Here is a 27,433-nt window from a genome sequence, read left to right as displayed (position 1 = left end):
TAAACAGTTTCACAACCTACATAGTCGTTTGCGTCCCATTTATAAGGAGCTTCGCTCATTGGTTGTATTCGTACACGGAACAACTGCTGGTTTTCTGATTACGCTCTCAACGTTAACTACTTAATTCATTGATCATGGACGTTAGTCGTCGGTATAGAGATATACCACCAAGCGTCAACGTGGGTGCATTCACGTTAAACGGAGCTATAGCTGCCAAACACCAATAGACATTGGCAAGTTGTCTTATAACAATGTACAGTAAACATTGAAATACTTCTGTAAGGACAAGTTTTACTTTCGTGTTATACCAATTCCTATAACGAAGGCATCAACCACATTTTTTTTTAGGAATGCCAAGCCTCATCACACATTTTGTCTCATTAGTATTCTTTAACTTGGCGTCTGTTCATTCATTTAACGATCTGTACGGGTGTTCATTCTAGTTGATAGCAACACTTGTAGCTTGTCGGGATGGTACATACTGAGCAGAGGACAAGAGCACGCACTAACACACGGACGCCGAAAAAGGACGAGAGGAGCGGTCGTCCCATTTTCTTTCTCTGTCCGTGTGTTATTTCACGCTCCGGTCCCCTCTTCACTCTACTTTCTTCATCTGTTCTCTTTCTCCGTAATGTTTCTTTATTAACTTTACACACAGTGAGTTATTCTATCGCAGTCACCCTTAAAGCGTTATTCACGGCCGCATCACCGACATGCTTGCACATTTATGCGCCGCTGCGTGCGTGCTCAGCACCACCATCAAAGCACGCTATGCGGCGAAGCATTATTAGGAATCATTTTAGGCGCACTCCGCCTAGCACGTACTTATAGCGCCGCCCTGCGCTAGAAGCAGCGTCAGATTAAAAGACTTTATACTGTACGTGATATAAAGCATGACGCATCCTTCAGCTTCTCATGTTATTAACAGCATGATATTAACGACGGGTTATATAGTATTGCAAAGAACTTGGTGGTTTAAGCTATGATGATAGCACACTCGGTCATGTATGATTTGTGCATTTTTCAATAATGATTAGGGCTGTATAAAGTATAACTTTATTCTGAAGGCGGCCGTAGAAATGATCAATTCTCAGGCTCGATATACACAGGCAACCCGTTATCAGCGATATCCGTTCCGAGAAAACAAAATTGTAATTTTGGCGTGCCTCCTGAAACACAGCAGGTTAAACGACTCGTGGAATGGTTGTGTCTTCAGCAATGTAATTATACGCACAAATACGCCGCGCAATGAAGCTAATTGAGCACAAGTTGTCCATCCAGGAAGTGTGTACAGATTCGTACACCGTGTTTCGAGGCGGTTTAGGTAACACGCGGTGCGCGACAAGCCCCTAAAGTTATTGCATACAATTTTACACAACGTCACTGAAGGGGATATTTCATGGGCCGTTACGGTTTTCACAATACCCCAGAGTAGTCACTAAAAATCCTAACATTATTTGTAGACGTAACACAGTACACACACTACAACGGGAGAATACACACACACAAAGGAGTTAATACTGACGCTCAACATAAAGATAGATGAAGCGGATAGCCGGAATGAATATCTTTGGTTGCAACCGACTACTTTTACATCCCACAACTTCATTCTCCACCGCAACTACGACATGGTTCAGAACGAGCCAGCCAAGTGTTACGAGAGGGGCTTTATGAAACTCGTCAAACTGAAGAGAAAAACATAAAAACAAGGCACAGTCGTTAGCATTACCCAAAATGCGCCGATATAGATAAAACGATGTCAACGACTCTCTAGCCTCCTTTTCTTGCAAATTGAACACCCGAGCGCTCATACGGGAACAAGTGAGAGGCTCCTTTGAGCGTTTCAGGGCTTAAAGTTATGTTTCCAGCAATAATGGCGTTACTCCGGAAACTCTTGCATTCCTGTTTTGCTTTAAGTAGCTCCAGTATACACAACCAACGTTTGCTGGTCAATGTAAATATATATATATATATAACAGATTTATTGCGTCATGTCAATGTTCGAAGCTTCGAAAAGCTGTGCATTGCCACTTTCCCTTTTAAAGTTTTCTCCCCGGTGCTGGGACTACGGTATGCGTAATATTACTCCGAAGTATTGAACGTCTCTATGACCCGTGTATGTTTAGGTCCTTTGTAAACGTTGACCGCGTTTTGAGGCGGGGAATGAGGCCACGTTATGAAATGCATTTATGATGTGATCCCGCGAGATACGTAGTTGCCCTTAATTCAGGTAAGATATAAACCCGACGACGTAATTGGTTGTATCAATGTCAGTCTTTTCTCTGAAAGGTACATTGACTTTGCTGTGAGGCACAGAATATCTCTGAAACGACCCCAATGGTCGTATGCACTATTCAATTTACGGCGCCAACGTTAATGACATCCAACTACTTCCCCTGGGACACTATCGCTGCCCAGTGCGGCCGTTATATCCCATATAAAACCATTATACGATGGCCTTAACGCGGTGCGGCGCCAACAGAAGTGTCTACGGGGATTACTGCCTGATTTACTGCATGCAACTATGTTCTGATGTGTGTTTGTGTGTATATGTAGTTGTACGTTAATAACTCTTCCTTTCCTGCACCTTTACACCCACAGCTCTGTTCTTTTTTGCCCACCTCAAGTACTGAATACGAGTATGTAAATGCGAACATGAAATTGAAAATGACCGTGCCGTTTTTTTTTTTTGTCATTAGAAGCGAGAAATAGAATGAGAGAGAGAGAAAGCAAACAATACAACACTCGTCCCAACTAGATCAAATGCTGCTTCCTAGGTAGTACGGAGCCGACTCCCTATCCGTCCCGCATCCCTCTGTCGCACGCATATAGCAGTGTGTGGTTAAACGGGCCTGCACGCAATTGAGTCCCCGTTCGCTTCACTGCTCCCACTTCCTGCTATATAGAGTAAGTAAACACGCAGGCGTACGTGAGGTGTGTGCGAAACTACCGAGTCGTCACTGAGGTAACTTCGGCCACAGCTATATAGTCTCATCGACTGCGATTTGTTGGCGGGCTTGGTGGACAGAGAAGGAATAGCCGGAGAGTTGCGGTCTTTCCATGCGATCACAGCGATTGGCACCCGTACTTCGTTGGGTACGTACAGCACGCTGTTAGAATTTCGGTCGTGATGGGTCCTGTCACGGACGCGTCATCTATATCAGTCGACTTAAGCTGCGAACTGCAGTCGATGGCGGAACGTCGGATGTGGACCGAGAGTTATTTAATGAAATAGGTATGACCTGAACGAAACAGGTATGACCCAACGTATACGAATCAATATGCTCGCTAGTTCATAGGGCTCAAGCCGAGCGAGCAGCACTACATGTCGCTGCGGCAATGAGTCCGTGATGATTTCACTCGCCCAACTAGGCATTCCTTGGTCGACGGATGAAGACAGACTGTACATGAAACCGTGACAAATATTGCGAAGAAATTTCCATGAAAGTTTATTCTGTGAAAAGTGCCGATTGTTTTTCTATAATTTAACCATAACAGAGGGCCGGCAACACAACAATTAGAAGTGCAACTTAGGGAGGACGCAAGCACACTATCAAGTACCCTATTACAGTGCAGTTACCGTAATGACATGTTCAGTGGGTTAGCGATGATATTGTAATAATAATCATAATATTTGGTGTTTTACGTCCTCAAAAGACAGCTGGTCTAACAATTGGCTAGCCTTCACGTCTTTCCGCTCATTTCTTCCTTCATTCCTTCTTTTTCTTTGTTCGCACTTATAGCTCTTGCTGCTCTTATACACCTTTTATGTACGCAACTAATGATAGGAGGTCCCACTGACAGTTTCACACATTGGGACCTGCTGACGCGGTATTATAACGTAAGCCCGTATTGGCACATGCGATAACCACGAATAAACTTGAACTTGAACTTCCTTCCTTCCTTCCTTCCTTCCTTCCTTCCTTCCTTCCTTCCTTCCTTCCTTATACGCTATGCTTGCTTATGCTCGCTCACTTTTATGGGTCACCGCTTACATGTGTCATTGTTTTAAGTGCGTAACAATTTATGCTTGTCGTCCATCCATAGATCACATGTGGCGTGGTCATGCTCAAAATCAAATGGGCAATGCAGAACCTGGTTCCTTGCTCAGAACCTGGTTAACATAAACGAACAAACGTCTAAAATAACATAATCAACAGACATGACCGAGAAGTAATCGCAATAATTAACTAAAAATCAGTAAAAACGCTCAGGAAACATGCGGCTCAGACCCGCGCCGCGCAAGAAACGGCGCCAACGCCTCGCCAAGCGCGTGATTCCTCCTCCCACCAACACTTCTTCGGCGCCTTCGTCGTTACATCTGAAGGAACAAAACCTGACAGAACTCGCTGCAGACATGTATCTCATTTCCCGTAACAAGCAGGAAGTCGTTAAAGCGCAGAAAAAAACTAGCGCGACTGTCTCACACCGAGTTTGCGATTCTCCCGAACATGCTTACATGCTTGCTTACATGCTTGCATTAGTGATGCAGAACTATCGATGGTACTATTGATACTATCGATAGCTGAGTCACTATCGAACTATCGATGGTAAAATATACTATCGATAGTGCTATCGATAGTAAGTACTATCGATAGTTTAAAATCAAGAGCGCGAACTCATTGCAGAATAAATTTAGTTCTCCGCGCGTGGTGCATAGTGGAGCCGGAGCAGCAGACTGAAGGTCAAGAAAGCTGACATGCTTGTGTTCTTCACCAGAGTGCTTCGCTGACACATGGTAAAGTCAAACTATTCAGCTGTAGCGGAAAAGAAGCCGTTACATGGGGCGGGACTGCGCGGCTTCAGTATTATATTGCATTTGATGATTTCGAAATGAAAAAAAAAATTATCAAGAACAAAGTTTGTTAATTGTAAGATGTAACTGGTTGCTTTTAAATATTAGTTTATTGATGGACGTATGTCGCCATTTTCACTGCGCAAATAATTTCTCTCGCCAAAAATTTGCTCATAAATTAAGCGAAGCTGATAGTAGGCTATCGCGAATATTTTGGCAGTTTGACCAGCCAGCAACAGCATCGTTATTCGCACCACTATGAATAGTTTGTCACGTGGTTGTGACGGTGAAGAATGCTGCATGAAGACTGGGAAATACTAAGCTCTTTCTTTGGTCTAACTTGTGCCCAGAAAATCAAAAGTCCGAATACAAGCAATACTCGCTGCGCAGTGATAGCGGCGAGAACATTCGCCGGCCATCGAGAAATCTGATAATCGGTGGAACGCTTCGTTTTTATACATCAGTCATCAAATATTCCAGCGTTATCGCTGGTGCTCGCGTAAGCTCTCGAACAAACCTGAATACCTGCGTCCGGCGCGTAATCTTAAAATGTCAAACAAGCGCAAAGCTTCTCAGACATTGCGGCGCGGTCTATGTGGGTGAAATCCAAATACATCAAAACAAGGCAATATACACGCGTGGCAGCAATATCGTTAGTAATATTACCGGTGGTACTACCGATTCGACTATCGATAGTTTATCGATAGTAGTACTATAGATAGTTTGTTTATACTATCGATAGTTTCAAAGAAACTATCGATACTATCGATAGTCAATTTGCCGATAGTTCTGCATCACTAGCTTGCATGCTTGCATGCTTACATGCTTGCATCAAACATTGACGTCATCGACGGTTTGGTAATGCGGCAGTGGGAACCCTACGAACGGGAATCGCTGGGTGCCCGTGCTGTGCACTTTCCCAGGTTTCACAGTAACGGCGCTGCATTTAGCGCAGGATTGAGAACTACAGCTATTGCTACGCAAGTTTCTTTATTTATTATCTCAGCCATGATGCCCGAAAAAAAAAACGTCATGTTATGCAGTTTCAGTGGTAATTAACTAATCTAAACAGTTTATCAAACCACCATAGCGTGTGGCAACGATAAGGGTCGGCTTTGCGTATTCACCATAAATGATATCGAAAAAAAATCAGGTTCCCTTACCCACTCGTAGAAAGGGGGGAAAGCGAACCTTGGCGGTGGGCTTGCTTGACGCACTGATTTTTCTTTCTTTCTTTCTTTCTTTCTTTCTTTCTTTCTTTCTTTCTTTCTTTCTTTCTTTCTTTCTTTCTTTCTTTCTTTCTTTCTTTCTTTCTTTCTTTCTTTCTTTATCTCTAGGCAGCCGCCATACCCTGAACGCTGTTTTCGGGCTGAATTGGCATGACGTCATTCACGTTCTTTCCTGCGTTCGTCAGCCTGCAGAACAGCCCAACGAAAATGCCATCATGTGATCAGAGAAACACGGGCTTAGGAGTTCAATCTTCGTGAAGCCGGAATTTACCTGAAAGGTGCAATTCCTGATGTAGACCATACGAGTTGTCCAGCAGGTTCGCTTTTAGTCCGCCAACGCGAAATAGCTAATTGAAGCGATCGTAACAACTATACAGCTTCCCTATGTGCTTTGCATCGTCGACGGAATGCATTCGTATGCATCAGTTCAGTTCACATTGTGCAAGCATGGACGCGTGGCCTAAACAATAAAAAAAAAGAAAGGTACCTGGCCTAATGACCAAGGCACTTGCTTTCGGACCTAGGGCATGCGGGTTCACTGCCCAGCCCCGGAAAGGAACTGTATATTCTTTTATTTATTATTTATTTGGTGCACGTGCACCAGTTGTGGGTGGGGAGGGTCTTTCGAAACTCCACTGACCTGTGTAGCTGCAGCTACACAAATCAGTCAAAACAAGCTTCGCTTGAAAATTGTTATTCACTTTTCCAGCTTAATCAACGTTCCTTAAAGCATACCCTTGGAACGTTAACCTCTAAATTATAAATGATATTTTCAACTATGGCAGGAGCACTCTTTTTTATTGCGCAAAATGGGAGTAACGCCTGACCAGATTTAGTTATTTGCACAATCCTCCTGAAGTTATCATTACTAAACAGGCTTTGTGGTCAGGTGGGTTTAACAAGCTTTTTATAGACGAGAAAACCAATATGTGTGCCCTGCCATTTTAATTAAAGGATAATAGACCGCTGGCCGTTTCTTCAGCGCACGATAAATATTGATGGAGAAGTACGGTTGACATAGCGTTGAGACAGGAATCTTACGCACATCTTTTTAATACTTCAGGGCTTTCGATGAAGTATATGCGTCCACATTTTCGTGTCTTTATGGGGTGTTTTTTTCTCCTTTACACAGCGGAGCCTAATTACTTCAAACGTTCGTACTACATAATATAAGCTAAGAACGACCTATAAAAGTGCAATATATTGTCACGGGGTCGTGACGTCGACGAAGGACAGCAGTCGTCGTGTTCAAGCTGAAAGTCTTTATTTGGCCGAACTTGTGGCCAGGAAATGGAAACTCAAACTACAGCAATACACGCTGTACTCTAATAGCGGCGAACAGGGCGTCGGCCGTCGATAAACTGAACATCGCTGGGATGCGCCGTCTGGTTTACATCCCGCATCGAACTTCCCAGCCTTATCACTGGTGGTCGCGCAAGCTCTGGAATAATCTTAACTATTCGCGTCACGTGCGCAATCTTAACAAAATGATCTACTACAATCTGGAATCTTCTCAGGCATTCTGGCACGCTGTGCATAAAGCAGCAGGTACACGTGCAATTACCCGGTAACAGAAAACACAGAAAGAAAGGAGCATGTGTGGCAATATGGGTCATTTTTTTACGCCATGTTGTGCAAGGAGTAACATGACCCTTCAGTTTTAAGTTTGAGAGTTTAATCTTCTTTGTTTATCATACTTCCGAGTCTCATAATCTGTCGATAACTATAACTAACGTTTTTTGCAAATTTTTAAAGAAATGTATTGGGCGCGGAAACATACTGTTGCGCAATCTCATGGCAGAACCCCACGGAAGTGGTACAAGGGTAATGTGATGCGCTCTTCATAGGGTCACTGCCTGCGCTCAACCGAAACACCATGCGGGTACCCTCTGCACACTTCTGTAATAGCCTCCAAGTAAATGGTACTGAACCAAACGAAAACAAAGATTATGATAGAAGCACTCTCATTTCATAAGATTCAGTGAAGTGGTATTTGTTCTTCTAAGTGACTGCAAAACGTTTAACCCTCATTTTTAAGCCAGCGTGTGTAGGTTTGTATGTTATGAAAAGTTTCAACGATGATTAACTCTTGCCTTCTGCTTTCTCATTGCCGGGGTGCGCAATCAGTCTTTGACGGCACGCCTCCAAATTTTGACGAGGGACCCTGCTCCAAAAATCAATCGCAACGTTTCTTTTATGCAACTACGTTAAGCGCGCAAATGGCCACGTCTCTTTTAACCACAAGGCTGCTTTCAACTACATTTCTTTGCGTGCAAAACGTCCTGTATGTTTATAATAGCTGTCTCTTCTGTGCAGAAGCTCTTGCATGGCACGTTACGTCGCTTACATTCACCACCTTTATGTATTCCTACATTCAACTACATATGACTAAAACTGTATTTTGCACAAGGCAGCCTTATTTTAGTGTGGCCTCCAAAAATGCTTTGCACCATTCAACGCCAAGTCTCCAATTCGTGCTCTTTCTTGAGGACAACGCGCTCAGAAATATCGTCTTCCTAAGGCATGGCTTCCTTTGATCCATAAATGTGCCGGGCACTGTGCGTACGTATGCTTCGCTATAGACTATGTTACGTAAGGCATATAGGCGCCGCCATCATGGACTGTTAAAACGAATGTTTTCTTATTTTTGTATCCCTGACGCGAACTGATAAAGTCAGGACACGCCGAATGCACCAACCCAACAGTTTTCACGTCTATACGCCCACCGTAACACTTCGTTTAGTTCTTCAAAACAAAACACGGCAAGGTTAAAAGCCCAGTATGGCGGTACCGAAGCCCGTCCGTAAAATAGTCTATAAAACACCTTGGAAATTTCACCGCAACCTTCGAAATATTTAATGTAGTATCAATGTTCCGGACAGCTCAGCTTGAGAAGTTTAAAACAGGCAGTGATTACTCATGAATAAGAACGGAAGCGCATTACTGCAAGAATAAATTGTAAACACGACGCCTTCTTTGGTCCTGCGATTTTAGCGACATTGCGATTCGTCGTTACCTCTAATCTCATTTCCTCAGCCTTAATCTACAACGCTCACCTGCGCCGACGTGCAGACAATGCCTTAGAGCCAAAGTAACATAACCGAGCAGCTTCCATGAAGGTTTCACTTAATCCACGTCACTCGTCACGAATGGACCTCGATGGTCACGTGTAAGGGACGCTACAGAGGCAACGTTACTGTGACATATAGAATTATGAATATGATCTGTCAGGTCCATGTATGCAATGGGCATGCATATCTGTCACCATAACGAAACATCTAGCACACCGCGTACATTTGAGAGAAGCAGAAGTGAGGCAGCGGTGCCAAGCAGCTACTTATGAGAACTGTTGCGGTGTGAACGTGATTACGCGAAAAGAAATTAAAACAGGGGTATAGAAATAAAGAGGGAAAGCAACAATTCAGTACGAAAAAGCTTAGACACAACGGCTAATTCGTAAACCATGGCGAAGGCGAGACAGATGGAGCCCTCCTTTCACAATCTGTAAAAACAAAGAAAAAAAATAGGGAGACACCGACGAAGTTCCCTTCAACCAAAGGCATCAAAAACAAAACAAATAAGCGAGAGATCACAAATCCCCTATCGTTCGCGTGGCATTATGTGCACGGTTCTCGTCTGAGCAGTTCCACTTAGATTCTTCTGGAAACAACAACAACAAAAAAAAAAACAGGACAAGCCTACAAGCTCAACAAGACCTTGGTGAAAGGAAGTAGAAAATAAACAAAGCGATAAACACCCGTTGCCATGCTGTAGCGCGCTACAAGTGTTTCAGTGCGGGACTAGGCACGTGCGATTTCTGTTTTAGTATTTCTTCGCGGTGTACGTCGCTCGTTGTTAATACTTGAAGTGCCTTTTTGGTATTTCTGTTGTAGCTACAGTCATATGCCGTACGTGCACTAGGGTGTTTTTGAATACATCCTTCGTCACACTGTTTTCTTTGCATATGCGTTTGTTTACACTCCGGGAGACTGTCCCTCTGCTGCCCATCAACTTCGACGTAGCATCGCGCGACCGGATCAATTTTCGATGCGCTCTCGCTATTTGCAGTGAACGCGCGGGTGCTCGGCGGACAGCGAAAACATTCTGCGTTTCCTTCTGTGACAGGATATGTTTGTTTTGCGCTAAAAAATCAAAACAAAAGGAAACGAATCCTGGCAAGTGTGAGTGAGATCTCATCCTACGGTTGCTTCTAATCAAATAGCGTTTTTTTTTTCTTATCCCGGTGCTCTATTTGACAAACAGAGTATACGTCACTCTGTTTCTTATGAATGCCATATAAAAACGCTGTGCACCCGTGCACGTTGCTACTGTTTTTTTTTTTGTAATTTGAATGACAGCACTCCGTTTGGTTGGGGGCCGTTTTTTCTCTGATGTGGCGGCTGATGAGAGCTTAATGGTAACCCTGGTCTGCCTACGTTACCTGTCATCAAATGGGAAACAGCGTGGAAGGGGTACGTATCTAATCGGATTTAATTCCGCCCTGACTGACATGAAGTGCAGGTATTACTTTTTTCATGCTTTGCTTTTTATTCTTAAGAACTCGGTTCGAAGTGCAAATGCCGCGCAAAAATTTCCGCGCTGCTTTCTGCAGAATGACAGTTCAATTTGTGGGCTGCGCCCAAAGCTGTTTGTCACGAGATCCACGATTTCCTATGAGCGTTTTTGTCTGTTGCATGAACGAGAGCCACGATGCAGGCTTTTTAATCTTGATTGGGACATCTGTCCTTTAATGTATCACCCGTATTTTGACGTCGTATACTTGTAAATAAACAACGCTTTCAAGGCTGATCAATCATTTACGTCAATCCTTTGCAATGCTGCCTTGATATGAATGCAAAGATTGGCGCAGTTCGGTCGTAAAGCGTAAGAGCAATGAGTATAACTGTTTAGTTACTACCTGCATGATACGTTTGGGAGCATTGTGCTCACAGTAGAGTATCTGCCTTTACAGCAGTAATTTAGGGAAAGGGAAACATACGGAAACAATCGCCAGCTATACAGGAATAAAGAAAAAAAAAAGATTTGATTTCACCGAGGCGGCAAGCTGCAATTGATATCGTCACAGCATAAGCTGAATGGAATAAACTTACTATTGAAGTCACTTGACAACCACCCTGACACTTGTTTGCCTCACACCTCCAGTGGCGTATGACGTGCTTGCAGTGGTAAGCTTGTTGTGAGCTCTTATGCTAGGTTCCAGTGAAGCATTGCGTTGCAATGCCAAATGTGTATTTATCTTACGTGCGTTTTATTGTTACAGTAAAACGAAGTGATTTCAATGAATGAATGAATGAATGAATGAATAAATGAATGAATGAATGAATGAATATAATGGCTTCATCGTTAGCACGGTGCTTCTTTTTTCCCCATTTAACTAATAACTAATTACTAATTTCCCATTTAACTAATTACTAATTAACTACTACTAATTAGTGTCAATTTTATTAGGCTGTTATTGCGATATTATTTGCGGACGCGTCACTTGACATGGTCCCGTCTCATCATTTTCCTCAAGGCGCATCACGTCCGACAGGGCATGTTGAAAATGAAAGCCAGCAAAGAAAACAACGGACACAGAAAATATTCATCGACGATTACGATACTGCCTAATGCCGTCTTTCATCATCCGTTGCTCTGTGCGTTTGCTCTCTTTCGTCTTTGTTCATTCTGCCGGTTACGACGACGCCGACACCACTCAACGCAGCAACTGGCGCCTAGATCTTCGATCTAAAACTTGGTTACTGTGGGAGAACTTGTGCCGGAAACCTCGATGCGAATTATGAGAGTACGCTGGAGCGTTCCACACACAGTGTCCCTTAGATCAACGCACGTCTTATTCTCCGAAGCCTCGCCGGTCAACCCACTTTCTCGTGCCCGTGCGGGGGAGAGTTCAATCATTTACCAGTTGGCTCAACTCTCGGCCCAGTTGGCGCATCTCAAAAAGTTCGGTCAAATAGAAAAAGCCTAATGGAAAAAGAAGAAAATTCGCAAATTATGTCATCTTGTGTAACCTAACGTTGGATAAGCACTCTGTGCATGAAAATATGAAATGTGACACATTCGAAGCTTTCATTGCATGGCGTGGACGACAAGCGCAACGGACAATTCCCTCGAGATTTTGCGCAGTGCGAATCGCGTAGTGCAAATGGAGAACTTGGAAGACAGAAAAGATTGCTGAAGTGTTCACTTGTAGCGACCTATCTTCTATTTGTCGCACGAGCTACGAGTGAAATTAATGTTTCTCTTCCAAAGACTACCGCTTGCGCACTTTCGGTTTTTCGAATATTCAGAAAAATTCTTGTTTAAACATAAAGCTTGCAAGAAATCGATGGTTCTGGTTTCAGTAATTAGTCATGTTGCATACATAAGATATCGGAGCATAAGTTTACTTAATATGAAGGCCAGTTACCTGTCAGGATTATTGATGAAAATTAATTGAATGAATTCAGTGAAAGAGCACGCGCTTTTCTGTGAGCAGCTGGGAACGTTGCGGCTCCTGGCAGAGCACGTGTCAACTACGCGCTTCTTTATACGTGGCCTCCTAGATCCGCGTCGGCTCTGCGATGAGACAAGATGTTAACCCAAGGTATGCACCAGGACATACGAATACCATGAAGAAACAGGCGATCGCAGCCTATTAGGTCTCGAGTCCAATACGACGCATTAATAAAACATTTCGACCCTGTGGTGACAGCACAGTGCCGGCACTGTGGGCAGGTGGCGGACACCTTCCGTATGAGGTGGGCCTGTTTAAACAACAAAGTCTTTACTGCTCACACAAGCCCGACTCGACAGGACTGGGAGGCTTCACTGCTCGGCTGCTGAGACCTTTAGACCCAGGAGGCCCTGGCACAGAGTGTCAGGGCGGTGGCTTCAACCAACGGAATCCCGGAATAGAGAGTATACATAACCTGTAGGCATGTCTAAAGACGTCACACTCCTCTCTTTTGTCAATATTTGATTTTACGTACCAGTACTGCCCAATAACTAAATCAAGGATGAAGGTTGGCTTCAAATTTTCAAAAATTTTGCCATTGGAGCACCGACCATGCGTGACGAGTCCTTTTTGTGCTGCGAAAACAGTGTTCAGCAAAAACGAAATGATTAAAAGTTAAGATAGGAGAAATCAGCATTAATCGTTTCAAAATGAATTTTTCTGTGCCCTCTTTGCGAGATGCATCGTAGGAACGAATTACATTCGAAGCGAGTGACAGCACAAACCATAAGCGCGCAAAAAACAGATAAAATATTAAAATGTGCAACCATTCTTAAACTGAGTCCAAAGGAGGGCGCCCTCCTTATCAAAGCGTAGTGTTCGGGGACATGCCCACCTAAACGCTAACGAATAAAAAAAACATGCCAGCTTAGTGGCTAAGCCCTGTACCAGAAGATAAAGACTTAGGGGGAGATTTCAAAAGTAGGTCGACCAATCCGGACGAAAACGGTAACATCCTGCCATTGAGAAATTGAAAGGAGAATGAAAGATTGGATCTCAGCATGATGCAGCGGCATGACTTATTATAAGCTGAGCAAGCTAGCAAGCTAGCAAGATCTAGTTGTGCGCTCATCTTCGTAAGAAGCGCAAAACTACACACAGGGACAGCAAGAAAGAAACTTCGCAGAAGGAACTTACGCAGAATGAACTTCGTTTTTTGGATGGTGTGTTGGGCAATAATGAATGAGTAACAACCGGTATGACACGTGGGCTTTTTGTTTGTCTTCTTTCTTTCCTTTTTATATGTCGCGCTTCCGAATAAACGCTTAGTTGCAGTTAAGCGCTTGTGTAGTGTCTTTCTTTCTTGCTGTCCCTGTGTGTAGTTTTGCTCTTCTTACGAAGATGGATCTATACCAACTAGCCCGTTACACTTCTTCATTAAATCAAATCAAATCAAATCAAATGAAATCTTTATTTTGCATATTATGGTTACAGCGTTTTAAGGATATACAGAAGAAGGTCCCAAGGTCAGAAAACCGTACCGGGACCCTCTGTACATGATCATTAGATAAAAATTACAAAATAAGCACGAAAAATGAACAAATGAAATATCAAATCAACCTAAAAAAACGAGTACAATAGTTATACAGAAAAAAATGCTACGATAATCGGAGACATCATCATTTTTAAGCGCACAGAACTGTTTTCTAATTGTATAAATATTGATGTTAAATATTACACATATATATGCCATATATATTTCATACTAACAATGAAAACAATAATGAATACAGAATGAAGTGTAGCAAATGAATTTCCACGTAGTGTTCACTTATAAATATAGAGGAAAGGGAGAAACGCAAACAAAAAACAGTACACTCTATGAATAATTAGTTTAATTATGGTTCAGGCAGAATGAGCTTTGAGTGTTTTTTTCAATGCAGTCAGAGATGGCGATGTTTTGAGGGGTGTGACGAAGAGAATTCCAGGCTTTGATAGCACAGAACGATGCTGTCATTTTAGCCATAATTAGTATAAACTTTAGGCAGCAAGAAGTTATTTTTTTGAGCAAAACGAGTAATTAAGGGTTATTATTCAAATAAATCAAGGAATTAAGGAAATAAACCCGTGGGTGAGATCTTTGTTAATAACTTTATTCTCCATATGAAAGGCATACTATGTTAAATAAATAAATCATTATTGTTAGAAATATTGCGCAGAGCTTTATTCTCCATATGTATATGTTGAATGATGATGACGATATGTTTTGCAAGTTATTGCGTAAAGTCATTTGAAATATTGCGAAGTGATTTTGTGATGAAAGAGCAGGAGTAGACAGACAATGATTGCTTTTTATTAATGCATGCCGAAGAAGTTCTTTTCTTATTGATATGACTTGTGAAATGTGAATGTGAAATTTTAGTTCAAAGTGAAAAGAGAGCGAGAAATGAAACACAGCGCTAGCTTTTAAATGAAGTGGGAGTCTCTTATGCCGAAAGAGTTCTTTTCTTAACTTGGAAATGTGATTGTGAAATTTTAGTTCTCGTCTTTGAGATAGACGGAAAACCATGAATTTAGTTTTGTTTGGATTTAAAATCACAGTCGCTATTATTCTGGCACCAAGTGGGAGTCAATGTTAGCCTGAGCGTCGTCTTTGAATTTATTAGCGTTGTTAACCATCTGAATTTAGTTTTGTTTGGATTTAAAATCAAGTGATTATTCGTAGTGTCACCAAGTGGCACATATAACATGTTAGCCAATGCAGGGGAAGATAATGTAGAGAATGAATAATAACCGTTGTTAAGATGGAGCACCCCCTGATTAATTTGTTTTAGTAGTGTCGAAAACTCAGATAAATAAACTGTTAGCTTTCTGTCACACAAGTGTGCAGGGGAAGATCAAGTAGAGAATGAATAATAACGCTGGCCCTGTTAAGATGGAGCCATAGGCTTCTAATTTTTTTTAGTAACATACCGTTTTATTAATTGTATCGAAAAATCTTGTCAAGAATAAATAAACTGAACCAACAATAAGTCGTCACACAAGTAGTTTTTCAGAGGTTAACGCGCCCTGTTATTCTTTGAACTTCTAATTTTTTTAGTAACATACCGTGATTAATTGTATCGCTTGTTCAAGAGATCTAAGAATACGGAACCAACAATAACTATTCAGCGCTAACAAATAATTTCTCAAATATTTTGTGGAACAGATGTAAGTAGAAATAGGTCGGTAATTAGAAATAATTGACCAAGTTCCCTTTCTTAAAAATGTATGACTTTTTGCAAGGGTTGGATAAATTCCAAGAGATTAAACTTTTTTAGCTGTTAATTATGCTGGCTACTAACAAATAATTTCTCAAAATATTTTGTGTTGGAGAGATTAAATGACCTACCATTTTTAGGTGGCGCGCTTTTCTTTTCAACACATCCAAGATAAGATAGAAATAGGTCGGGGCTTTCGTCGAATTAGAAATAATTGACCTATCCCTTTCTTAAAATGGGTATGACGCACAAACGAAGCTAATACACTTGGAGGGTTGGATTAGAAAGAAAGCAGTTTTAAATGATGAAGAAAAATGTTAATTATGCAGTGTTGGAGTAATGACCTACCCAAGCACCACCAGCAGCTAGCTGCCTTTGCCGCGTTTGTTTTGCTTTGTTGCAAGCTAAGTTGTCTTTCGTCGACTTTTCCTAAAAATGTGTAGTCTTGAGCAACAAACGAAGCTGCTCGAAGTAAATATTAGAAAGAAAGCGTCGATAAATGATGAAGAAAAATTCTCCGGCAGTTACCACGCCCTTTGTAACCACACGGGTTGCTCACTCATGCGAAGCACCCAGCAGCAGCTTCAAGCTGCCTTTGCCGCGTTTTGTTTTGCTTTGTTGCACGTTGCGATGGAGTGCGCGCTCCGGCGCTATACACGGAGACGCTTGTCGCAGCGATTGCAGAGTTTGTAACCACACGTGGATTGTGCTTGCAGAGTGTTCAAGAATGGACATACGTTTTATCGTGGAGAGGTGCGCGCTCCGGCGCTAGTTGTCTGACCGCTTTTGTTAAGTGCACAGGAGTGTTGAGCATTCCTGCAGAGTCGAGCAACGCTGGATGCCAAGTTGCAGAGTACTGTAATTACTAGTTGTCTAGTCTAGTTGTCTGACAGCTTTTTGTTAGTGCACAGGAGTGCATACGGTTGGCAGATTGGAGAATTCTTTCAACTTCCAAAGCTTAGTTTAATATTTGCGATGTACCTGCATTCGCGCAGAAAGAGGCTCAACACATTCCATTCTTCTCGCAGCGAAATAATTTGGCTGATAATTGCTTTCGGTCGTGTAAACCTGCGCTCGGCTGGGTTTCCATATTTCCTTGTGTACCTATATGGAATAAATGAATGGGTCCTGCGTGCCACTATGCGTGTTCGTAAAATTATACCCGAGAAAACCAGTGAACAGAGATTACTGCTAATGCCGTCGAAGTTTCTGCAGTGGACCGCACGGGCTGAACAGATGCTTTTCTTGCATACCAATACGTGCCAGCCTCACTAAAGATAAACCAGCTGCCTTTAATTTAAAAAAGCGCACTGAGCATATTGCGAGATCAGTGTTCACATTGATGCACGTCGCGAACAGGCAGGGATGCTTACTCGCGTAGCGTGCGCGCTGCCATGCGCTGCAGACAACATCTCAGGGATGAACAGGATGGTGCTTGCAGAGGCACGCGTGATCGCGGAATCCGACAATGATTGATGGAAAACGCGAGGACCGAAATAGCCGCTGCTCTAACGCCGCTACAACCCTTTCCCCTCACGTGCAGATGTGTCTCGCATGAGGCGGTCTTCGCGTTCCGGCACCAGCCTGATCGCAGCCTCAGCGATCAGGCAGGCAAACGACAGAATATTGGACGCCCATGCGCTTAGTAATCATCCAGCGTAGCCTCACGCGCGCACTGCGCCGCCAAGTATGCCAGAGGCAGCTTTCGAACGGCACTCGGCCATCACATAAAATTTTGTACGCCTTCTTACAATGAGTAAGATAATGCACATGCGAATTTTTCACGTTCCTGGGGAATTCAGGTTCTTACGAAACCCCAAATGAGCGTCATTTTTCTTACGGCGTAAAAAGCAACGAACATTTTAGCTGTACCAGAGCCTATTTAACCTTCCGTGTGGTGCATCTTCCTTTCGTTATACCCTTCTTTATCAGTGAATAGGGGCATTTACCCAAATATTCCCACAAACGGCCGCTCGCTCAAGTAAATGTGCCGGAAATTTTGGAGAAGAGTCGGAAAATTCAGACATGCACTCCTTTTCTAAAAGCCGGCATACAGACTTCACATTCGCCTCCCACCAAACTAAGCGCCTTTTTGAAAAGCTTATTAGAAGATATAGAAGCACTCAGCGATTTCCACAGCCCTACATAATCTACTTCAAACGAAATTCCGGAGGCTTTAACGTCTAACTGTTCCAATAACTGAAGAGGGGTTTCTTTGCTAAACACTGAAGGTTTTTCTTTTTCACCACAGTGTGTGAACTATACTCACTTCCGATATACACGTGTATAACTACCAATTCAAGGAATCGCTTACGCAAATTATGACGCAGCATTGTAACGGCTAATATCAAAGTGTTGCACCCGTACAATGGCAAACGATTCAGTGCTGTAATGCCACCAAGTTTAAACTCAAGGCAAATACTTGAATACAGGCTGTCACTGGAAGCAGCATTTAGACAATTGGTGATGTCCTCATCAAGGCACCATTTGCCTACGTTGCCTTGATCTGCAAAACAAATGAATTGTTTTATACCCAAAGTGTCTTCCGTGCCTTTAAGTGTCGTCTCTTTCCTTTCGCGATTGAATGGATTTACCTTTCCCAACGCCAACCCATCTGGTCTGTAAACCTCGCGTCAAATCGCGTTATTGGAATGAAGGTTGTAGTTGCTGACAATCTGCAAGTCTTATGCCGGCGACACTGACAATTTTATTTGACTTCGCCCGCATTTTGACAAAGAAACAGATGCGATGGTTCGCAGCCTTCAAAAGGGTGGCCTTACGCAATGGACATTTGTGAACATCGTTTGGAGCACTGCCGAAGCTGTTGCCGGCACAACGTGAACAACACTATTCGTAAGTGTCAGATCTTCGTTCTTGGTAGTGATCCACATAAGGTAGGACTTCATGGGTAGATGGCAGCTTAAGAGATGCAATATACTTGAATACAGGCTGTCACTGGAAGCAGCATTTAGACAATTGGTCATGTCCTCATCAAGGCACCATTTGCCTACGTTAGCGTATGTATGAGTATGCTTTGTACAATGTCCACCATCCAAAAGTGAACCCCCCAACCACAGGGGCGGGGGAAAAAGAAGGAAAAGACAGGCGAGATATTTAGATAAGCTGGCGTGCCGAATTGGGTTCGAAAAAGGAAAGAGAAAAGCAACACACACAAAAAAAACGACGGGAAGGCTCGAAAGGGTAGAAGGTTGGTTGGTATTTCGCTGAGTAATGGTTGTTATAAGCACCGCCTAAAGATGATAACTTCACGTTGATCGGAATGGTTAGAAATTGTTAAAATAAAAGCAGCTGCTGCATTGAAGAATACTCGAAACGTGGGCTCCAGCGACACACCATGCTCAAGTATTTTTCATTTCTTCGTGATGATGATTATAAGGCGTGGTATTATTGAAATCTTTCATCCCGCCTAGCTGCTCCTATGCTAGCTTTCTGCGTGCACAACTGAGCTCTAGCACTGAGAAACTTTTGTTATCGCGCTGCCTTCTTGCTCTGCTTGCCTACAGAGTGCTGACCTTGAAATATGTTAATAACCTCACCGGCTTGAGCATTGAACCACCATTTACCTGCAGTTTATCTGTTCTATACCTCGGGAAGGTAGATGGCAGGTAATGTTAAAGTGCTATTTACCAGGCGGTCACAAATGGTTGGTTCCGTTGAAATAAATCATGCTGAAGTTCTGTCGTATCTAGCCAGACTCATTACCACATTTTCTTTGGTCCGCCGTTTTTATTTTACGCACAAAGAGATCGCGCGCACAACAATGTCGAAGCTGATAGCGTGGCACGTGAATGATTTTAAGCCACCATAACGTTATCACAAAGGGGAGTTGGCGTTTATAGACAAGGTCAGCACGAACAGTGAGCGGTTTTTGTGGCTTTATTATATGCAGCACTGCGCATCTACTTCTGGTGTAGTTCTTGTATAAGCTTCTGTATCAAGCAAAGAAATGTCACTTGGCTGTAACCCATCGTACTCGTTATTTCCTCGTGCCTCTATCTTTGTCCTTGCTGCATCTCTAACGTGGAAAACCTGCAATCTCACACCACTACTCTTCCAAGTACCCTTTTTTGTATTTATAGCTGGCCTGCTGTAATTATGTGCCTCCTCCTCGCCCCCCTCCCAAAAAAAGACAAAATTTACAGCTGCTTGTATTTGTTTTCCGAATTACGTCAACAAACGCCATACTATCGCCTTTTGCGATCCTTTGAGAATGCGGACCCTGAGCGCCTTTGGTTCATCGAAGTGACTGGGTTAAACAGAGCCTCTGAAGACAGCGACAACATAATGTAGGCACGCACACTTTTTCCAGCACCGAAGCATACCTGTCTCTTACGCTGTTTGTTTCCGTAGTGCTAAATATTATATATTAGTGAGTGTCACTTTTACTGTGGCCTTGATGCCCCGAGGTGGCTGAATCGAATTGCGGTTAGCGTTCACTACCCAGCACGATAGTCAGACTTTTGGATTACTTGTTTAAAACGCGACATATGAATAAGCACTGGTTGTTGTGTTTCGACAAGCTACAGCTATGTTTCATTCAATGCTGCGCTGGAAAATGCTTGCGCAGCATTCGATGATACGCTATACCTTCGTACTCGGTCTATTTGTTTTTTTCATATCTTCAGTGCATTCTCCTAAGATGGCTGGAAGGCGAAAGCTGCCTTCTTTTTCTCCTGCGTCGATGTATTGATCCTTACACTATCCCCATCAAAAGCTCTCTACACGTAACATTGTTACGCACTGCCTCGAGGATGGGGGGTACTGAAGCTTCACCTCACAAGGTTTTGCACAGTTCCCTCATCAGCCCGCATTTCACCAGGCTTCGATGTCATGTCATTACGTTGTCATGTGACGTCAGGTGGTGTGACGTCATAGTGAAGTCGTCGCGTGATGATTTTTGCATCACTCGTGTTGGCGCCGACGCTGCCGGACGCCGACGGTCAATTTTCGCGTTTTGTGAGGCATCTAAGGCTTTCGCTTTAATACATTTCTGGAATTGGTTAACCTTTGCACGAATCTACGGACCGACTACAGTAGGACTATCTATAGTGTACTAGAAGCGTTTAAGTGGGACGACCTGTGGGGGCTCAAAGAGAGGGGGCCGGCTGTGGACAGAACAGAGGGCGCTGTGATCGAGGGGGATAAGCTGGGTTCACACTCAGCGCACTTCACCATCAAGGAACGCCGGACTTCGCGGTACTTGCGAGTGAGCCGCCAGGGAGGCTCATCGGCATCCCAGCCATACATGGCCCGCATTCCATAAGAACGCTTTGCGACAAGCGCGTGCCTCACAGCCCGCGGAACGCAACCCTATTCACTTCGACCGTAGCGCCATCGCAGTATTTTCCACACGCTGCGCCTCACCCCCAAGGAGGTTTTAAAAAAATTCTGGAGTGGAAGCTCTCGAAACGCCTTGCCAGCGAAGGTGAAGCCAGCTTTTGCCAACCAAAGAGCTCGGAAACATGCTCTTTTCTGGTGGTGCCTACTTACAGATCAACTGGTTTTGATCTGTTAGTGTAGATGCTATGTTAATTACAAAATAAAAGATCGTTGTTGGCGACAAAAGCAACCCGTCGAGAGGAGTATTGACGATTGATGTCCAATAAAATTTGCGATTGCTTTGAGGCTTTACTTACGAAAACTAAGTACCAAAAAGACCACACTTGCAGCAGTATCTGACCCGTTAAAAGTTGCGCAACATTAAACCTTGTCTGGCGTGCGTGGAAACCGCTCGCTTTCCTTCGCCGAACGCCGATGGTTTATCGTGCCCCTAGTAAGATGGCGGGCGGAGCCGCCATCTTTTGGTGGGCATGGCTTCACAATTGCGCAATAATCGCCACTCCAGCAATTTTTTTTAACCTCCTTGCTCACCCCCAATCAGGCGCGGAACCGGTTGTTCGGCCCACTCAAAACGCTCTAGCCTATTCTGGAGCACGGCTCGACTGGAAAGGCACGCGAGCGTTCCAAGCGAATGCTGGCGCGCCTTTTCAGTCTGGCTGTGCCTGGAGATGGTACAATATGTAACTAGCCCTTTGCTGGTAAGATTTACCAAGCAGGCACACCAACCTGAAACCCAAAGAAAGAAGGCATATGTAATTTGGCTTTGCTAAAGGAATGTTGCTCTTCATATTGTATATTTTTGCACGCAGCCTATTCGTAAACCGCTTGTTGTCTTGCGTCGTAGTTGTGTAGAGAACGAGCTGGGCTACCAGCGCATCAATGGAAGTAGTTAAATTGGATATGCCCATCAACTCTGCACTTACTAACACCGTTCCGTTAGCGTTTCCTGTTTTACTGTGTCAATTCCTTCTTTCGGCAACTTGCGGGAGAAAAGCTGTTTATTAGATGAAAGAAGAATTGGTTTTTTGCGGACATCACATAATTACACAATCACTGTATATATACTATTGCGCAAAGATCATGTGGCGATAATTGTCGAGAAATCCGCCTCTTATTTGCGATCGATTGACGGCACTGTAATTTGTCGAAAGCAACATAGTGACGAGGTTTTAAACAGCGACTCCATAGCTGAGACGTTTTCTTCACCACGCAGTAATGAACACAAAGTATGAGGAGTGAATACAGGATTAGGACTTCCTATTCCATGGAAGAGAAGACAGCTTACCCATTAAAACATCATTTGTAATTTTGTCGCACTTTGAATTTGCATAGTGTCAATGCATGAAGATCATAACGAAAATTCCTGGCTGTGAAAGCCCAGCAACGTAAACGGCTAGCGTATGCAGCTTTTTTTATTTCTGCTTCATTTCTATATTTACATATTTGATTGGTCCCCCCCCCCCCCCCCCCCCAGTGCAGGGATAGTTTCATCAAGCAATGGTTGAACTCTTCTTCCAGACTATCTTTGGGCAACAGTTTGCCAATCACAGCCGGAGACGTGCAGTGGGATCACATGCTTCGCGATACTACTTTTGGCGTGGTCGCCGTAGACTGGAAAAAGCAGCCCCCCATATCCCCTTTTTTCTCCTCTAGCCTGGGTACGTGAGCAGGCATCTCGCGGCCACTTCCGGAGGGCCAGAAAGATCGCAGTGCGTATTGATTATCACGCCCTCGTCGTTTTTAGTTGTCCACTTTCCTTGCCAACCTTTTTTATCACGCCAAAGTGATGGCAGAAGGCGCAAACAGCACAACATGGTTCAGCGGACATTGAGTGATTCCAGTCTCCTCTTAGACAAGGCAGAGAGACGTCGGTGAGAAAAACGGAAAGAAGTGGCCGGTGCTAGCGCCTGTGTCTGGATAGAGGGCTGAGGTCATTCGCAGGACTGACAAAAATAAAACCCCATGCCTGTAACTACGATGGTTAGGCTCTCTTTTATTAGAATGCTTGTAGTGGTTGGGCAAGCAGCGATATTGCGAGGGTGACCTGTAATACGCATTGCTGGCGTTCACATTGAGCTCAACGTTAGGCAGTAGGTCCAGAAAGGTATTCGTGACTTATTAATTTGATAAACAAGTGAATAACTTCACTCTTAGGAACATTTGCATCACTTCAGTCTTATATTTTCACTCAACTATAATATTCTCTGTAATTACAACCCTTCGCTTTCTCTAACGTTGATTATTATTTCAGGTCACATACGGCATGGTGATCTTCAATTGTCGTATTCGCTCACTTGAGTTACTATATGCTTTGTTATTTTTCTTCTCGCTGATAACTCTGAATATCGTGCTCTTAAAGGTAAGAGGTAAATTAAAGGTAAGAGGCCGGACAATTGCCTATTTAGCGACTTTATTGTTTAAAACATTATATCTAAAAACTTATATTTCTCAAATCCATGCTACTTCATTAATTTTGGACAAGCTACGACTTGGAACGTATGATTTCTGAGAAGAATTATGCTAAATAATATTGATGTACCGATTATTCCCTGAATAGTCGAACGATAGAATAAATTTTATTTATTATTTTAAGTAATGAAGGCGATGTTGTCTTCATCTTGCACAAGATGCAAATAAGGAGTTTGCGTTGCACAAATGCCTCGGATAGGCAATCTCGCACAAAAGCATAAGTGCTTCGATGGGCTAGTCTTTCATACGTAGCGAAAAAAAAGACTTCCAGCAAACAGTACTTACAAAGCGCACAGTGCATTCTTTGCTTTCTCTGCAAATGTGTGTCTGTATAAATCTGACAATTCTCTCATAAAATTGTTTAGCGTTTTATCAAGTACGTCACAGGTCATTCCGATGGCGACATGGTGTAGTACAAACTTCCGTTCATAAGCCTGTCATGGCGCTATCGTACATTAAGTTTTCGTAGTTTTACTGAATGGACTGCAGATATGTCGTTATCCGACGCAAAACCGGTATTCAGTGACGGTGACTCCAAGTCAAGCTGTAGGCCCTAGGTATTTTTCCTCTATGTTAAAGGCATATTGCTCGCGAGCCTTGAGTGTAACGTCTATAGCACATGTAAGTGATTAATTAGTGACAATGCGGTATCTGAGGCAACGAACTCCCCGGTCAAGCTTGCAGGAAAAAGGCACGAAGGAAGAAACCTTGTTTGGGCTCTTTCATCAAGGGTTTGCGCGGCACAACACTTAAGCAAGGCAGTGCACAGTATGACAGTGCAGAAGAGGCACGCACCTGACCTGAGTAGACCAATCATCTGTTGCTTTCGTTCGACCAATCCCACTACTGCGGCCGCTAACTGGTCCTTTCCCGGTATGGAAAAAGTTTGTGCCGCGTACCTCTTAGTGCAGCATTCACCAACGCTTATTCATTCAAGCTTCAAATGACGGACACCGCCGAGTGCAATGAGAGCGCTCTTGAATACTGCCCGCCTTTGAAAGATCAAAGGCTTGAACTACGTGCAGCTAGAGGGGACCTAAACGAAATTGGCCTCGCCACCGACATGATTATTGAACCATGGAGACCGCATCACAGTTGCGAAAAGCAAAGTAAGCGTTGCTAAAATTACCTGAAGGATACGTGACTGAGCGACCGTCTGTGACGTGTTTCTCTGTCGGCGGCCACCACAGTGCTTTTTCTCTTGTAAATGTGTTGCCCTTTCCTGGCGCATGGTAGCCAACCAGGCTACTTTGCGCCACCCTAACCTTAATCTTAGTTAACCGCTCTGCATTCCTTTTAACATTCATCTCTCTCTCTCTCCAATCGCCACCACTGCGGCCGCTAACTGATCCTTCTCGGTGCGGAAAAAGTTTAGAATAACAGAGAGCTGAGCTAGTTTGTAAGTATTCATTCTAAAAAGACAGGGCGTGCAAACACGGACACGAGAAAGAAGTCAGGACACCACAAACGCCGACTAACAACTGAAGAGACGTACAACGGCTGAAGAGAAAGAAGGCACGAAAACTTATCTGCGCATGCCCATGCAACAGGCGAACTTATCAATCCGGCGCGCGTGGTGGTCTACGTGCAAGATAACTGTTAAGGCATTTGATTTCATCTTTATGCAAGTTAATCGACGGTTGGCTCACGCATGCACTACCACTATTCTCGATATGCCATGCTTCAATCATCAGGCGCGTTTCTTCATTTCTATGCCGGTACAACACTGCGCATTCATCAAATTTTGGCGTGCACTTACAATCTCGACAATGTAAAGACAGATTAGAAGGTGAGCCTCCTGTAAGCGATCTCTTATGTTCCAACAATCTCTGGTTGATGCATCGGCCCGTCTGTCCTACGTAGAAGCGGCCGCAGCTGAAAGGAATCTTATACACCACACTCGTACGGCAATTAGTGAATCTGTTGGTGTGTTTTACGAAACAAATATCGGTCCGCTTCTTGTCTTTTACTCCCTCATTCTTCCTCTGCACAGCGGCACAAATCTTACCTAGCTTATTGGCAGCCGAGTGATAGCTTTAACGCACAGGTTAGACGTCTTTTAGATGTAGGGTATCCTCGTGATGCAGTGGCCACGGTCGCTCAACATTTAAAGAAGTCTATTGTGTTAAGTCCAAGCATGGTTGCAGAAAGCGATAGGAAGAAACGTGTCGTAGGTATACCGTACATTCATCGCGTATCTCACAGGCTAAAGAAAGTAGGAACTAGATACGGCGTTAATGTTGTTTTCACGGCTGCCAATAAGCTAGGTAAGATTGCATGAGCATGCGCAGATAAGTTTTCGTGCCTTCTTTCTCTTCAGCCGTTGTACGTCTCTTCAGTTGTTAGTCGGCGTTTGTGGTGTCCTGACTTCTTTCTTGTGTCTGTGTTTGCACGCCCTGTCTTTTTAGAGTGGAAAAAGTGTTGTGACACGTACCTCTGGGGTAGGATTCACCAACGCTTATTCATTCAAGCTTCAAATGACGGACACCACCGAGTGCAATGAGAGCGCTGTTGAATACACACACACATAATATATATATATATACACATATATGTATATACACACACACATATATATATATAATATATATTATATATATAATATATTATTATATATATATATATATATTATATATATATATATAACCCCCCCACACACACACGCATATATATATATATATATATATATATATATATGTGGTGTATGTATGTGGTGTGTGTGTGTGTGTGTGTGTGTGTGTCTGTCTCTGTAGCATATTATACATAGCTCTGTTAATCAAGCAAGTACATCATTCTCTGAGGATGGGGTGCTATCAACGTACCTTGCCCAATCTATTTACTATGGCATGAAGGCGTTTCTGCACTTTCAGCATTAATCGAGGTGGGCAAGGGGGTAATCAAGGTTATGAAGTGACTGGGGAAAAGACCTGGGAGAGGTACTGTGTGCACAACTCCTGCACAAGCCTGTCTTCGTTTTTCTAAGCAGAATTTCCTGTGAAGATATGCTTCAATTGCAATTACAAACAATATCTTTCTTTACATTGCAACTTGTATAGGTGTTCAATCCTGCTCTTCGGCCATGTTGTTTTTAGAGTAAACATTTGATGAAAGAAATATTTGGTGGACTTCGCATGCAAACGGTTCATTATGAGACTTTTATCCGCCATATCGGCTTTCACAAAAAACGACAAATACTAAAACTCCCACAATATCTGAGCAAGTAGACTCCAGCAAAACAATCTGCGGGAGCGTTTCAATACTCTCGGCTTTTTCCGTAGTTCTGTCTGTACCCACTGACACTCCAGACATTCTTAATTGATACTGTATGGACCCGTCAGGATCTGTCTTTTATTGCCTTCTTGCGAGACGTATTTCTCCACCGCACATGTGGCTAACCCTCTTTTAGATTTATTTCTGTCTGATCACAACAAATGGCCGTAAACGAAGCACGTGGTCTACAAAGTCGATTCATCTCGAGTATTTCTGCAAGAGTTTGTCGATTTATGAAAAAGAAAAACCACGTGGCGCGTATACCTTCAGTCGGTTATTCATCATCCCAGTTTGCAGTTCTCTTATTATCCATCTTTATGTCCGTAGCTGTTCTGACTTCTTGGCCAACGTCTGTATGACCTTCGCACTGCCATCCATTATCGCCGAGCTCTGGACGCACGCTTCTGCAAGCTTTCTTTTTCAATGACACCTCTATAGAGTCAATGCAGTGGTGAAACGCGCAAACTTAATTTAGTATGTGTTTCTTTTCTAACCTCAATGTTGCTTAGAAGCACGTAGCCATGAGAATGATCTGTAGGGATGATGCCAAAACACAGGAGCTGTTTAAGTTTGAGCTAGCCGTGCCAAAAGA

This window comes from Rhipicephalus sanguineus, chromosome 3 (assembly GCF_013339695.2).
Source record: "Rhipicephalus sanguineus isolate Rsan-2018 chromosome 3, BIME_Rsan_1.4, whole genome shotgun sequence".
NCBI classification, from domain to species: domain Eukaryota; kingdom Metazoa; phylum Arthropoda; class Arachnida; order Ixodida; family Ixodidae; genus Rhipicephalus; species Rhipicephalus sanguineus.
Note: the sequence above shows the minus strand (reverse complement) of the source record.